General features: G+C 35.1%; 1 protein-coding gene across 8 annotated transcripts in view; it reads right to left on the bottom strand.

Annotated features, from left to right (window-relative positions):
* LOC100347331 (RNA-binding motif protein, X-linked 2) overlaps positions 1 to 16,156 on the bottom strand; it is a 177,775-nt gene that overhangs the window by 142,668 nt on the left and 18,951 nt on the right. The window lies entirely within an intron of this gene.

Below are 16,156 nucleotides of genomic sequence, written 5' to 3'. Positions count from 1 at the left end.
AATGAAAGTGAAATATTTAAGCATTTTCAATAAAAATAGTACTAACAAATTCTTAAAGAAAGTAGAATAGTGCTGGATAGGGATTAGAGTAGAACAGAGTCAGGAAAAGAGGGTCATGGGGATCTTATTAATATGTCTGTACACGTTAAATTTCAATTTGGGATTCTGAAAAAGTTCTACAGATGGGTAGCAGTGATATACAACCATGTGAATACTTAATGTTTCTGAACTGCCTACTTGAAATGGTTAAATTGGTAATGTATTTGTATAAATAGTTTTGGGCCAGTACTGAGGCACAGCCAGTTAAAGCCATGGCCTGTAGCACTGGCATTTCATGTAAGCACCAGTTGGAGTCCTGGCTGCTCCACTTCCAATTGAGTTCCCTGCTAATGTGCTTGGGAAAGCAGCAGAAGATGGCTCAAGTCCTCAGGCCCCTGTATCAATGTGGGAGACTTAGAAGATGCTCCTAGCTCCTGACTTCGGCCTGGCCCAGCCTTAGCTGTTGAGGCCATCTGGGGAGTAAACCAGTGGATCGAAGATCTCTCTGTCTCCCCTTCTCTCTCTGTATTTCTGCCTTTCAAATAAATAATAAATCTTTACCAAAAAAAAAAAACCCTCTTTCTAGTTTTAAATGTATTAGTAGCTATATTTTTTTAAAGATTTATTTATTTGAAGTATATAGAGAGACAGAGAGAGAGACAAGAGACAGAGACAGAGAGAGGTCTTCCACCTGCAGGTTCACTCCCTAAATGGCCACAATGGCCAGGGCTGGGAAGACTGAAGTCAAGAGCAGGAGCTTCTTCTGCATCTGCCACATGTGTGCAGGGGACCAAGGACTGGGGCCATCCTCCTCTAGAAGATATCAATTACATATATATAATTTATAAAATTTAATTATGTACAATATAAATTTAATTCTATATTTATATAAATTACATAAAATTTTATGTGAATTATGTAAATTTAATTATGTTATATATAATTTATATATAGTTTATAATGCAAACAGTGATTTCACGTCTTATTTCAGCTATTGTGTTCCACGTTAGTATTGTGCTCTACATTAGTACTCCCTAATTTTGAAACATTCTATAATTCAATTCTACCCACTACAAACATTTATTCTGAGCTACGCTAAAATAGGAAGTACATGCAGTAGTCCACAGGCCTGACTCCATAATCAGACTACCAGGACTGAATTCTTACTTTACCAGTTTTTGGCTGGGAGTTGGACATATTTGCAGTTTCCCAAGATCTAATTTTTTTATCTATTAAATGATGCTGAAAAAAATAATTCATAGGATCTCTGGAAATCGAAATGTGTACGTGTGTGTGTACATATATGTATGTGTGTGTATATATTGCTTTGAATAATCCCTAGCATGTAGCAAACATTCAGGAAACACCTGTCTATTTTACAGTGGTATAACAAAAAAGTTAAGTTTTACTACTATGTAAAACATTTATTTATACACTGATGATAGGGCTTACTTCTGTGCTTTTTTATGTTTCCTTAAACACTTTTATTTTAATGTTTAATTACTTTAGAGATTCAATATGGTTTGTAGATACAATTTTAAGAACATAATGACATTCTCCTCCTTGCTCCCTTCCTCCATTCCCACTCCCTCCCAGTCTCCCTTCTCTTTTTTTGTAGTTTTTGAGATAACATATTTTAAATTTACATTACAGTAAAAATGTATAATATTTCACCAAATAAGAATTTTAACAAGTAAAATACAAGAAGACCTTAATTTAGTGTGAATATAAACAATGGCTATAAACAATAATGGAACAGAAAAATGACTACTTCTCCCATAAACAGTAAATTTTAAAGTAATCACAGATCAGTAAAATTCTAACAGTATATCATTCTTAATCATTGGTTTAACAAAAGTATAAAACAATTTCACAAAATTATATTTGCTAAAATGGAAACTGAATCAGTAATAAAGACCCTGCCAAAAATGAAATGCCCAGGACCTGATAGCTTCTCTGCTGAATTCTACCAGACATTTAAAGAACTAATTCCAATTCTTCCCAAGCTATTCAAAACAACTGAAGGGGAGGGAATCCTCCCAAACTCCTTCGATGAAGTCAGCATCCTTAATTCTAAACCTGAAAAAGGTAACAGAGAAAGAGGACTATAGATCAATTTCCCTGATGAACACAGACAGAAAAATCCCAAAGAGAATACTAGCCAGTCGAATTGAACAACACATCAGAAAGATCATTCACCCAAACCAAGTGGGATTTATTCCCAGTATGCAAGTATGGTGCAACATTCACAAGTCAATGTAATACATCACATTAACAAACTGAAGAACAAAAACCATATTATTATCTCGATAGATACAGAGAAAGGATCTGATAAAATACAACATGCTTTCATGATGAAAACCTTAAGCAAACTGGGTATACAAGGAACATTACTCAACACAATCAAGACGCTCTATGACAAACCCATGGCCAACATCCTACTGAATGGGGAAAAGCTGGAACCATTATGCTAAGATCTGGAACCAAAGATACCCACTCTCACCACTGCTATTCAATATAGTTCTGGAAATTTTAGCCAGAGCCATTAGGCAAGAAAAATAAATAAAAGGGATACAAATGTGGAAGGAGGAAGTCAAACTATCCCTATTTGCAGATGATATGATTCTCTATATAGGGTCCCAAAGACTCCACTGAGAGACTACTGGAATTCATAAAAAAGAGTTTGGTAAAGTGGCAGGATATAAAATTAGCACACGAAAATCAATAGACACAAACAATGCCATGCCAGAGAAAGAACTTCTAAAATCAGTCTCATTCATAATAGCTACAAAAAAAATTAAATACCTTAGAATATGTTTAACGAAAGGCATCAAAGTCCTCTACAATGAGAATAACAAAACATTAAGGAAACAGAACAAGACACAAAAAAAAATGGAAAAATCTCCCATATTCATGGATTGGAAGAATGAACAGCATCAAAATGTCTATACTACTGAAAGCAATTTACAGATTCAATGCGATACCAATCAAGCCGGTGCCACAGCTCAATAGGCTAATCCTCCACCTAGCGGCACCGGCACACCGGGTTCTAGTCCCGGTCGGGGCGCCGGATTCTGTCCCGGTTGCCCCTCTTCCAGGCCAGCTCTCTGCTGTGGCCCGGGAGTGCAGTGGAGGATGGCCCAAGTGCTTGGGCCCTGCACCCCATGGGAGACCAGGAGAAGCACCTAGCTCCTGCCATCAGATCAGCACGGTGTGCTGGTCGCAGCACGCTGGCCGCAGCGGCCATTGAGGGGTGAACCAATGGCAAAGGAAGACCTTTCTCTCTGTCTGTCTCTCTCACTGTCCACTCTGCCTGTCAAAAAAAAAAAAAAAAAAAAAAAAAAAAAGAAAGAAAGAAAAGAAAAGAAAGAAAGAAAGAAAATACCAATCAAAATACCAAAGACATTCTTCTTAGATCTAGCAAAAACAATGTTAGAAATCTAACATTGAAAATGGCCCTGAGGGCCCATGCTGTAGCGTAGAAAGTAAAACTGCCACAGGCATCTCATATGAGCACCAGTTCAAACCCTGGCTGCTCCACTTCTAGAAACACTGGAGACCCCGAATAGCTAAAACAATCATATACAACAAAAACAAAACCAGAGGCATCACAATACTACCAGATTTCAAGACACACTATAGGGCAGTTATAATCAAAACAGCCTGTTACTCGCAAAAAATAGATATGTAGACCTATAGAACTGAATAGAAACTCCAAAAATTAACCCACTCATCTACAACCATCTTATCTTTGACAAAGGAGCTAAAATCAATCCTCACAGCAAAAACAGTCTCTTCAACAAATGGTGCTGGGAAAACTGGGTCTCCATATGCAGAAATATGAAGCAAGACCCCTACCTTACACCTTACACAAAAATCCAATCGAAATGGATCAAAGAACTAAGCCTATGTCCTGATACCATCAAATTATTAGAGAACATTGGGAAAACCCTGCAAGACATGAGCATAGGCAAAGAGGTCTTAGAATAGACCCCAGAGGCATAAGCAATCAAAGCCAACATTGACAAATGGGATTACATCAGAGAAGCTTCCGCACTGCAAAAGAAACTCTCAGCAAAGTGAAGAGGCAATCAACAGAATGGGAGAAATTATTTGCAATCTGTGCAACTGATAAAGGATTAATATCCAAAATATATAAAGAGCTCAAGAAACTCAACAACAACAAAACAGTCTAGTTTATAAAAGGACTTAAACAGGCATTCCTTCAAAAGAGGAAATCCAAATGGCCAACAGACACATGAAAAAATGTTCAGAATCACTAGTCATTAGGGAAATACAAATCAAAACCACAAGGAGGTTTCACTTCATCTCCTATTAAAATGGCTTTCATACAGAAATCAACAAACAACAAAGGCTGGCAAGGATGTGGGGGAAAAAGGAACCCTATCCATTGTTGGTGGTAATGTAAACTGGTATAGCCAGTATGGAAGACAGTATAAAGATACCTCAGAATTCTGAATCTAGACCTATCACATGATCCAGCCATCCCACTCTTGGGAATTTATGCAAGGTAAATGAAATCAGCATATGAAAGTGTTATCTGTACTCCCATGTTTATTGCAGCTCAATTCACAATAGCTAAAATATGGGATCAACCCAAATGTCTGTCAATTGAAGACTGGATATTAGAAATCATGGGATATGTACACCATGGAATACTATACAGCAGTAAAATAAAAATGAAATCCTGTCATTTGCAACAAAATAGATGCAACTTGAAAACAATATATTTAGGCCGGCGACAAGGCTCAATAGGCTAATCCTCCACCTAGCGGCGCGAGCACACGGGGTTCTAGTCCTAGTCGGGGCGCCAGATTCTGTCCCAGTTCCCCTCTTCCAGGCCAGCTCTCTGCTGTGGCCAGGGAGTGCAGTGGAGGATGGCCCAGATCCTTGGGCCCTGCACCCCATGGGAGACCAGGAGAAGCACCTGGCTCCTGCCTTTGGATCAGCATGATGCACAGGCCCCAGCGCGCCAGCCGCGGCAGCCATTGTGGGGTGAACCAACGGCAAAAGAAAGACCTTTCTCTCTGTCTCTCTCTCTCTGTCCACTCTGCCTGTCAAAAATAAATAAATAAATAAATTATACTTAGTGAAATAAGCCTGCTTCAAAAGGACAAATTCCATATATTGTCTTATATGTAACCTAAAAGATATTCTATCTATAGATGTGAAATTGACACTTAGAGCTGCGACAACATTGAACATCCCTTGTCTTGATGGCTGAGGAACAGTTTTTTTTTATACCATTTGTTAAACTATTTACTTAATGTAGGTTTAATCTTATGTGTATCAATTAATTTAAAGTAAATGTTAGTAAAAAATAAGAATGAGAATAGGAGTGGGAGGAGGAAGAAGTGTGGAAGTGTAGGTGGGAGGGTGGGTAGGGTGGGAAGAATCACTATGTTCCTAAATTTGTATTCATGAAATGCATGAAATTTGTATACCTTCAGTAAAAGGTTTCTGGTTACAAAATTGTATTAGAAGCAATATTTGTACGCACAGGAATTTATTTTTACTATTTGTTTTTTATATTTTAGCCCCCACATATAAGAGAATATGTGATATTTTTCTTTCTGGGCCCAGCTTATTTCACTCAACAGGATGACTCTTTCAAATAAAATATATGACAAAAATGTGAATCAGCAAATAAAACATGTTAAAGAATTTTCAAAAAAGATTTTAATAAAACTATTTCAGTTGTATGTTTACGATTTTATTGATGATATATTTTTCCATTGTGAAAAACTTCAACTCAGTAATAACATCTGTAAAAGTATGTCCTCCAAACAGTAGACCATGTAGGATACCAGCCTTTGCTACTTTTCAGTTAAAGATTACTAATGGACAACATTTTAATTGTTATTTATATATGTTTAAAATTTAATGAAGATATGAATAATTTTGTTTTAGTTATGTACAGAAATGGAATATTAAATTTTGAATGCATGTAGCCATCTCATTTTCTAGAAGGACTCATATATCAAGTGGAATTTATTACAGGAAATATTTATTTAAAATGTGAATAAGCGTGAATAATGAATATTGGGAGTAGCCATTACCTATTAAAACCCTCATTAATCATAAAGAAGGAAATAATAAAACACTATAGAGTCACTACATAGTCCTTGACTTTTGATGGTCTGATGTACAATTTTCGACTTTACCATGATGTGTAAGGCATACTTATGCAGTAGAAACTGTACTTTGAATTTAAATTCTGATCTTTTCCCAAGCTAGCAATAAGCAGTGCAAAATTCTCTTACAATGCTGGGCAGCATCAGCAAACTGAAGACAATCAGTCAGCCCAGTGATCACAAGGGTAAATGCCCAACAGTCTAAAGCATACTGTGTTGCTCAGCTCTGAAGTTCAGTAGGCTAGGTGTATTAACGTATTTTCAACTTATGGTATTTTTCCATCGATGAAGGTTTATCAGACTTAATCCTATCATTAAGTCAAGAACCAAATGTATTTCCTTTCTCATAAATCTTATTGAGGGGACCAGCCTTCCTATGAACTGACACTAATTGTTTACACTCTATACCAAAATTTCCTCCAACTGTTGACAAACCAATCACAAGGGTACACAGCAGGGATGGGACCATTTCTTCTACTAATCTTTTCGGCAATTTCTCCTACATATCTTGGCAGGAAGCCTGTAACAGTTTGAACAGAATTGTGCACAATATGTGCAGCACAGCCAAAACTCATTAAGTGCCTTTGTCTCATGCATCTTGTGAAACACAATATTGCACCCCTGATGAGCAATGCTTCCAAATGTTATGTTAACATTAAGATCACCAGAAACCATTAATTTGCCAGTCAAATTACATTTCTCAGCAGCATTTAGACAACATTCTTGGGAATAATCTGCCTATCACCAAGTATAAATGAAATTTTAATGAGCGTTTCCCAGGTACTTCAGACAGAGGTTAAGAAAGTACTCTAGAATACACTTAATGGCTAGTTTGTTATAGGATGACACCTGAATTTAAACCTAATTCATTCAATATATTTTTCTAGGTGTAAACATGACTCTCACAGCACTCTGACTTCATTAAAAGACTTCCTTCAGAAAATTAACGTGAGTCTTCAGTTTTCACATGCACCTTCTATGTGTTTCATTATTTGTATTCATTGGTAGGTCCTCACTGTACTTGGCCGCCAGCACTAGCATATCACTGTACCCATATTTTCCCATGTTCTAGGCTAATCTTAAAATGCCTTTCTTATCTCACTCAGATAAAGCTTACTAACAGTCATGTTCTTCCCTTTCTTAACTTCTCTTGAAAACGCACACCATCATTGAATTATCTTTGGCTGGCTAGAAGGCAGGGTAACTGCCTCCTAAACCTCTTTGTTAAACACTCTTAAACAGTCCTACATGCCACAGAACGCAGTTATCACTATTCTTTTCCACATATAAACAGATTTATTTTTTAAATTTACCTTTAAAAGTTATGCTGGCTTTTTCTGTCTAAGATTATAAAACATAAGCTTTAAGAGTCTTTGTCTGACTTGTTAAAGAATCCAGGTCATCCCCACATATGAAGCACCATCTAAAATGTACTATGCAAATAGTGATTTACAAAATTTGGCCAATATAATAGCCAACCTAATATAATGAAATACTAAAAAAGTTATATTCCTTAATATCAGTGATTTCTTTAACTGAATTATCTAATGTCCTTATTGTCTATGTTTACCTGAAACACAGCCTTGACTGGTAAGAAATCCTTTATCTTTCAATGACAGAAATCAAATAAACTACATGACAACCTAAGCAATAAGGCAAAAATCGATCTTTAAAGTGGCAAAAAAAAATCAACAAAAAATAGATCACTCTAGTCATTAACTGAGGACAAGGCCATCACATGTAGGTCAAAATTCAACTGCATTTGATCTAACAATCAAGAAGTCATTTCTCCTTCCCTTTATAATTTGTTAAATTCCAGATTCAGCTGCACACCATTAACTAGTTTTTTAAAAATATTTTAAGACAATGACAATGATAACACAGTATTTACTGATTTTGAAAATAAGTTCAATTTAGAAAATAGTGATAACCCACAAAATTTTACAGGGTTTGTTCATAATAGACAATGGGCTAAGATATAAAACACATTTTACAAGTGTAAATTTCCTTTTATTTGAATAACACCACAAAATAAATCAGTGTTTCTTGATTTGATGATAATTAGTATTAAAGGAGAAAGTAGCTGAGCTCATCATTCAATAGAATCCCTAAGAATGATATAGGTCATATCTTATAACAAATTTTTTTGGAGATCTAAAAATGACAGTATTAAAAGTTCAGCCTTTTTCATATTTTGTGACTGTTGATTCAAAGTCAGGCCAGAAACAAAGGTTTAGGGCAACTTATCAAAAGTATAAAGCTCCAATAAAGAAGAATAAAAAAATCACTTTTATGTTTGCCCAAATGTTTACTCAAAGGAACAATGTTAGACAAAACCACCGAAGGAAATGTCTACAGAAAAGACATCATAGTTTGAAGCCTGTAAGAAAATATGGTAGCTAAAGATTGACTTTGGTACCAAATTTTAGTGCAAGCACCTTCCTATAGAGTGATTAATGAAAGTTTTTACTTTGTCTTGCTTTCTTTTTCTCAACTATCCAAGATATGAACAATATCTACCTCAAGGCTTCCGTATTAATAAATTAACAACTCTTACAACAAAGATATAGGAAGTACTACATTCTGTTACTAGGAGTAGGATTAAGCTCTCATGTCATTTGTGTGTTTTTTAAAGGCCTCAGAATATTAGCCTCTGTTTCCTTCATTTGAGGTTCTTGTGGCTTAAGTCAAAAGATGGAAGTAGCTGCTTTTTCTCTCCTAACTATAAGAGAATGACATCTGTTCAAGTGAAGCTTTCCTTTTAGAGGAGCAACTGAAAGTCCTCAACATGGTAAGTCTCCCCAAGTGAATGATGGTCTGCAACTGAAAATTCAAGTTATAAAAAGAAATTTCAAAATATTAAAAAGTACTTTACTACCTTGAAATGTAATTGCCAAAGATAAAGATGGCAATTGTTGCTGAAATGAGTGCCAATCAAAGGTCACAGGAGTCCACAAGAGTCTATGTGTACTCTATTATAATGACTAATGTGAGTAAATAGGAATGGCAGAATTTGTATGCAAATTGTGCAAAGAGAACATATTGCAAATATATTTCTAGAGCTATGTTACCCAATTTATAGCTGCATGTCTAATGAACAAGGGACCTCCAGTCTTTATTATTAACCTACAGGAATGCCATTTGCTTCACAAAAGTATTGTCAATAAAAGGGGAGCTCCCAGAAGTTATCTACACAATAAGTCAGCTCATTTACTACCGACCCATAATTGCCCAGCACGGAATCAGAAACCTGTATCACAGTGTTTTAAACACTCCAGACACGGATGCAAAATGGCCAACAAGGAGTGTCTGGGCAACAAATGCAAGAAAACATTTCAAAATCATCTTTGCCGTGTCCTACTGTGTCAAGCACTTTGCCCAAACATTCCTACAATGTGCTCTCCCATTGCAATGACCTGGTCAAGGATATTTCAAAATAGTTGTATCATTTTAAGAAACCCATTCTTGTTGTTTTCTAAGGGAAAAACTTGTATATTTCCTTCACAGACCTTTAACAATAGGTATTCATAAGGTAGGTTTTACCACAATGGGCTACTAATTATGTACACGTCACACTAAGTTTTAGAAAACATAGCAATAATACACAGAATATGGTATCCATCATCACTTTCAACCATCAGTTCTTTTCTGAGGGTCTGCTGCCATTAGGGAACATTAGTTAGCAAAACATTCCCCTCCAGAACCACTTCTCCTGTAGCTTTCCAGAAACACCAAATGCTACAAGCCTCCTGGGGATGAAAACATTTTTGCAAACATGGATGAGCGCTTCATTTGGCGCCTTTTTCCCTAGTCCTCAACAGAAGCATTTCTGCACTGGTTACTTCTGATGCTATTCTGTTTTGAAATGGTTTCTCTGATGAAAATTCATGTCAAAAAATCACAAAAATAAGAAAAATAATACCTATTTCCATAACACATTATTTAACAGTATTTTCTTCAAGGGACTGCCCAATTGTTTTTTCTTATGGAACATTCTGCTTTTGAAAGAGTATTTTATACTGACAAATGTATTTTCCAAATGAATTATTACAGGATTTCTGCAAAGATGCTAAATTATCGATACCAGGAACATTGTTTCAGATTTTTGCACAGATTTTGTAACCCTACCTTAAAGAAAACCTTTACAGAAAACATGATCAAGATCACTCTAGGTAAATAGAAAATTGAAGCAATCATCTGCTACAGACAGCAACAGAAAGAAACTAGCGTAAGTCAATTACGTAAATAACTTACAGAAAACTGATGACAGGAGTTTGGTTCAACTAGAAAACCTTTCCTTCCTTTATCTATTTAATTATACATGCATAGACTTGACCCTGGATAAACAGCAGAAATCTGAACACAGGTAAATGAAAACAAATTACAGATGCGCCTCAACTAAGAATGGACTTTCATTGTCAATAAACCCACAATGAAATTGAAAATATCGCTAAGTTGAAAATGCATTTAACACATGTAGCTTAATAAACCTCATAATGTATCAAATCAGTGCCCTAAAGGGTTGGTTAAGTGAGCTATGGGTCACTGCTGCCATACAACATCACAAGAGTATCGTATGGCAAACTGATAGCCTAGCAAAACCTTAACACTCAAAATCAGTTTCTACTGAATGCATATCACTTTGGCACTATCATAAAATAAAAAAAAAAATCAAACTTGGGCCATCATACATTGGGGACTCTCTGTAATACATGAACATCTGATTTTCCAATTTTAATGATTTCCTAGGTAAGTATGTTTTACTTTACTTTCTCTGTTGATAACAGCTGTAAGTAAAAGATGAATAAAATAACTTTTAAATTGTATATGTGACAGTTTAATTTTACACTATGCAAGTTCAGATATTACTGACTTTTTAATAACTCATAATCAATTAACTAATAAATCACACTGTCATTTTTAAGAAAAATGCTCATATTATCTAAGTCTAAATTTTGTTGCTATATTATTTCTATTATATATTTTAGAAATAGATATATTTTTAATTTTATTTAAGTTATAGAAGTTTTCATATATTTCATATATAGATTTAGAAAAATAGTGATACTTCCCTCCTACCCTCCCTCCCACCCACAGTCTAATCCTTCCTCCTCCTCCTTCTCATATTCCCACTGTTAATTTTTACAAAGATCTATATTCAGTTTATTAAATCATATAATTAACCCTACACTAAGCTAAAGAATGTAATAAATATTATAAAGAGGGAAAAAAAAACACACACACTGTCTCTCAAGGGAGGAGTCAAGGGCTGTAAACAATCATCCAATCTCAAAATGTCTATTTCACTCCAAAACATTACATTTCAGGTACTCAGTTACCTCAGTTCAGGGAAAACATAGGATACCTCTCTTTTGGGGACTGGCTTATTTCACTAAATGTAATGGTTTCCAAATGCATCCATTTTGTTGCAAATAACAAGATTTCATTTTTTTATACAGCTGAGTAGTACTCCATAGTGTATATATACCATGATTTCTTTATCTGGTCAACAGTTGATGGACATCTGGGCTGATACCATATCTTAGCTATTGTGAATTGTGCTGCTAGGTACAGATAACTCTTTCATATACTGTTTTCTTCTGGTTGGGGTAAATTCCCAGGGGTGGGATGGCTGGATCATAAGGTAGGTCTACAGGAAATGGAAATCTTTTAATCTTAAAATAACTAAGTAATAAAATAAAATAGTAAAGGAAACATAAATGTTATATATCTAACTTTTTAAAAAAGATTTATTTACTTGAAAGTCAGAGTTACAAAGAGAGAAAGAAAGATAGAGAGGGAGATAGAGAAAGAGAGAGAGAGAGAGAGATCTTCCATCTGCTGGTTTACTCCCCAGAGGATCACAATGGCCAGCACGAGGCCAGGCTGATGCTAGGAGCAAGCAGCTTCTTCTAAGTCTCCCACGAGGATAGCAGGGTCCCAAGCTTGAGTCATCTTCCATTGCTTTCCCCAGCTCATTAGCAGAGAGCTGGCTTGGAAGAGAAGTGGCCAGCACACAAACAGATGCCCATATGGGATGCCTACATCACAGGTGCCAGCCTTACCCTACTATACCAGGATGCCGGCCTCTGCATCTTAGTCTTTATTTTAAACTATTAAAATCAAAGTCTGGGGGAAAGGCGTGACACAGCAGGTTAAACTGCCACCTGGACCTTAGCATCCCATGTGGGATGTTCCACTTCCAATCCAGCTTCTTGCTAATGTACCTGGGAAGACAGCAGAAGCCCTGCCACTCACTTGGGAGGCCAAAAGGATGCTCCTGGCTCCTGGCTTTGGAACAGCCCACCTATGGCTATTGTAGCCATGAGAATGAGCAAGCAAACGGAAGATAGATTCAATGTATCTATCTCTGTAGCTCTTTCAAATAAATAGATAAAATTAAAAAAAAAAAACTGACAACTCCCATTCACAACCAAAGGAAAAAGAAAGCATATACCTCATTACACTGAATATGTATATGAAAAATGGATAGATCGATAGATAGATAGATAGATAGAATGAATCAAATTGGATAAGCTCTGCTTGGTCAGTACGGTGGGTTAGTTACTGTTGTACTGATTTTTTTAATTTATTTTTAATTGACATAGTTATAAATATTTATGGGAATGGGATACAGTGTGATAATTCATACCTAGTGATCAAATCAGTGTAATTAGAATTTTAAAAGATTAGCCCAGATGGCACTACCTTTGTTTGTTTTATGTGAAAAATTACTTGGCTATTCAATAAACTTATTTCCCAAAAGAGTGCTTACTCTGCCAGGAACACAACATTAGAAACAGTACACATAAAGAAAAATAGGAAAAGATAATGTCTTCCACCTTTGAAATTTCACTAATATTTTAATGTTAACAATGATCTCCTTTTTTCCTGTATTAGTAGTAACATAAATATTGAAAAATATTGTTAGATAAAAATATTGTTAGATAAAAAACAAGAAGCTGAGAGAACATTCCAGAAATGGGTCAAATGCATTGTAGAAATAAAACTACAACAAAACCTGTGGAAATTCTTTACACAATAAATTCTTCAGCATTTTAACACAAGGCTTTGTTGAGACATTCCTATACTACTTCAATAATTTACCATGTTATCTGCTAATCACTACTTACTAAGATTGCTAAGGACAGAAATCACACTAATTCCTTTGACAATATCCGGTTAAGAAGCATAAAATATAAAATCTTTATTCTTAATATTACTGATTAAATATTAAATCAAATAAAATTTCTGAGAAGTAATAATTTTGATAAGTTATCTATACAAAATATAAAAATGTCAGATCCAAATCTATTTCTGCTCTTGCCAATTTAGCTCCCAATACAAGTCCAATCCATGTTCAGGTTTATTTAATCATATTCAACTACGCAGAATTTAAATATGAGAAGGCATTGTAAAATAGGGTTACTCAAACTTCCAGCTAGCAAACATATCTTTAAGCAGACCCCAAAGAAAAGCCCGGTCAAGGGAGAGTTCTCCTCCTTCGAAACCCATCTCATCATAACGACCAAATCATCAAAGAAATGTCACATCCCTTGAGTATTGTCTAGCCTTTATGCTCTTATGTATTATCAGTATCTTTTTTCAAGTACAATCCAGATTCCCCCTATATTAGTTTCCATAATTTTATCTATTACATGCTATTCTTTCAAAACATGTTTATAGGAAAAAATATGAAATCCTCACTGAGCAAAGAAAACTCCTAACAGCAATAAATTATCTTCTATGAATTTATGGTCAAAAAATGACCTTCAGTAAAAGGTCAAATGAGTCAAAGTTCAAAATACATACTGCAATTCCATTTAGGTTTTACTTTAGGTGGCCAACATTTTCTCTTAAGGAAAAACTTCTGCCTCTCAACAAATCAAAATATTTTTTTCTCTGACTAGTTAATGAACTGAAAAGGTAATTTGGATCATTTCTTGAACATACCAAACCAACTAATAAATTCAGCCAATCAGCATGATGGCTAAAACAACCAATTGATATAGTTTCTATTAATCATAACCAATGCAGTCACTTGAATTTAGCTTTGAAATATTATGTGTTATTTTAGTATGCTACTGCTAATTTTAGAGCAGTGTGATTTTCTAAACTCTAAGGCCCTAAGAATGCTTGCAAGGTGTTGACACTGTCATCACTTTTCCAGCTGACTTCAGTATTACAGGCCAAAAGCTACATCTTGCTTCATCTCACAAATAAAGCTGTGTTTTGACTCAAGGCCTAAGTACTCTGGTCAAGTACAATTAGATAGGCAAGCATAATTTATCTCATATTACATTATGAGTTGATGAACTGAGGCTCTTCATTTGCATACAGACACATGATAGGAAAGGAAGTACTGAATTAACTTTCAGAATGTTAGGCCCCGAAATCTATTTTGGTAGATGAGTCCTTTGAGATGCCTCTGGAAAAAGGGTCAAATTATTAAGCCATAATGCAACAGTCTACGGCAAATAAAGAGTTTGACTATGTGAATGAAACAAAACAAAAAACCTCCAGGGGATAGAGGAATACTTTAAAGGTAGGATAAAAATTATTGTGTATCTGTCACATATTACAAAAATATAACTTCAGGGACATTTATTTCTGTTTTTGGTTTTGTAATTTTAAGTTTTAGTCAAAAGCTAGTGCTCAGTCATCTCTCTCTTCCTATTACAGAGATATATCTCATGTGATGTAACAAGATGAAGGCTGTTAAGACAGCTGCTCAAAATAAAAGGTCTCTAAAAAGCAATCACTTCAGCAATATCAAGTCTTCCCTGTGGAGCCATATTCAGACACATGAGCCAAAGGCATATCGTGTGTCTTCTTCCTCTCATACAAACTGAAAGGGAAAAACACTAAGGGCAAAAAGACAGTAAAATCAACATCAAGCCTGTCAAAACAACTTAATTATTTCATTATCAATTGTTGAATTTTACATAATGGAAGTATCCAAAATTATGTATTCTTGGAAAACGATCATCTCTGATAACAGGTATTGCTTAACTTGCAGCTTATCTTCAATTTAAAAACTATGGTTATTTAATGTCTGACATTGTAGACAACAAATGAATTTCTCAATAAAACATAAGGCCTCAACAATACAACCTGTTTGCTCTTCCAATCAGAAATGGTTCTACTGTGAAGTGATCCAAGAAGTCAACAAGAACTCACAGATGAACTAATGATACAGTCAATTTCACCTTCACATAACAGAAATAATAATAAAACTTAGTTTTCCAAGATATGATGAAACAAGTATGTTACTCCTCCTTTCAGAATTCTAAACAGAAGATATGTGTACTATCAAAGCAATATTACTATGATGTCAAGAAACCATTTAAGCTGAGAGTATCACTAACTCTACAACAACCTTTATTTCAAATGGATTGTATAAGAGGAAAACAATTATCCTCAGACTGAATGCATATTTTATCTACTCATATTCATTGAGTCAACTCAGAATACTGTCATTTTATTTCGCTCACCAAATTGTATAATACTGCATCCAATTCCCTAATGCAATATGTATATATGACAATAAATGTGTGGGAAGAAACAAAAAACAAAAAACATTCATGCTCTTAAATCCAACGACTCAGTTCCTGAGACTTTATCCTATGTAAATAATACAAAAACAACATCAAAATAAATATATGCACAGACATGCTCAATGTACTACTATTTTAAGGAAAAATACTTCCACATGCTTTCTAAATTTTTCTATATTCACTAAATGGCATGCTAGGCAGCTATTAAAATGAGGAAAAGTGTATGTACACTGCTATTAAAAAATAAAGACAAAATTTGAAGTTTCTGTTTCTGTTTGCTCCCTTATTAATACAAGTTGGTATTCTCTCCCACTTTTCTTTTTAGCCATACAGGGTCAGGTCACCAAGAATTTCCTAACAGTTCAATTCAGTGTCACCCTCTCAACCTGTAATTCTGGCTGACTT

This window comes from Oryctolagus cuniculus, chromosome 4 (assembly GCF_964237555.1).
Source record: "Oryctolagus cuniculus chromosome 4, mOryCun1.1, whole genome shotgun sequence".
NCBI lineage: Eukaryota > Metazoa > Chordata > Mammalia > Lagomorpha > Leporidae > Oryctolagus > Oryctolagus cuniculus.
This window is presented reverse-complemented; position numbering and strand designations above follow the sequence as displayed.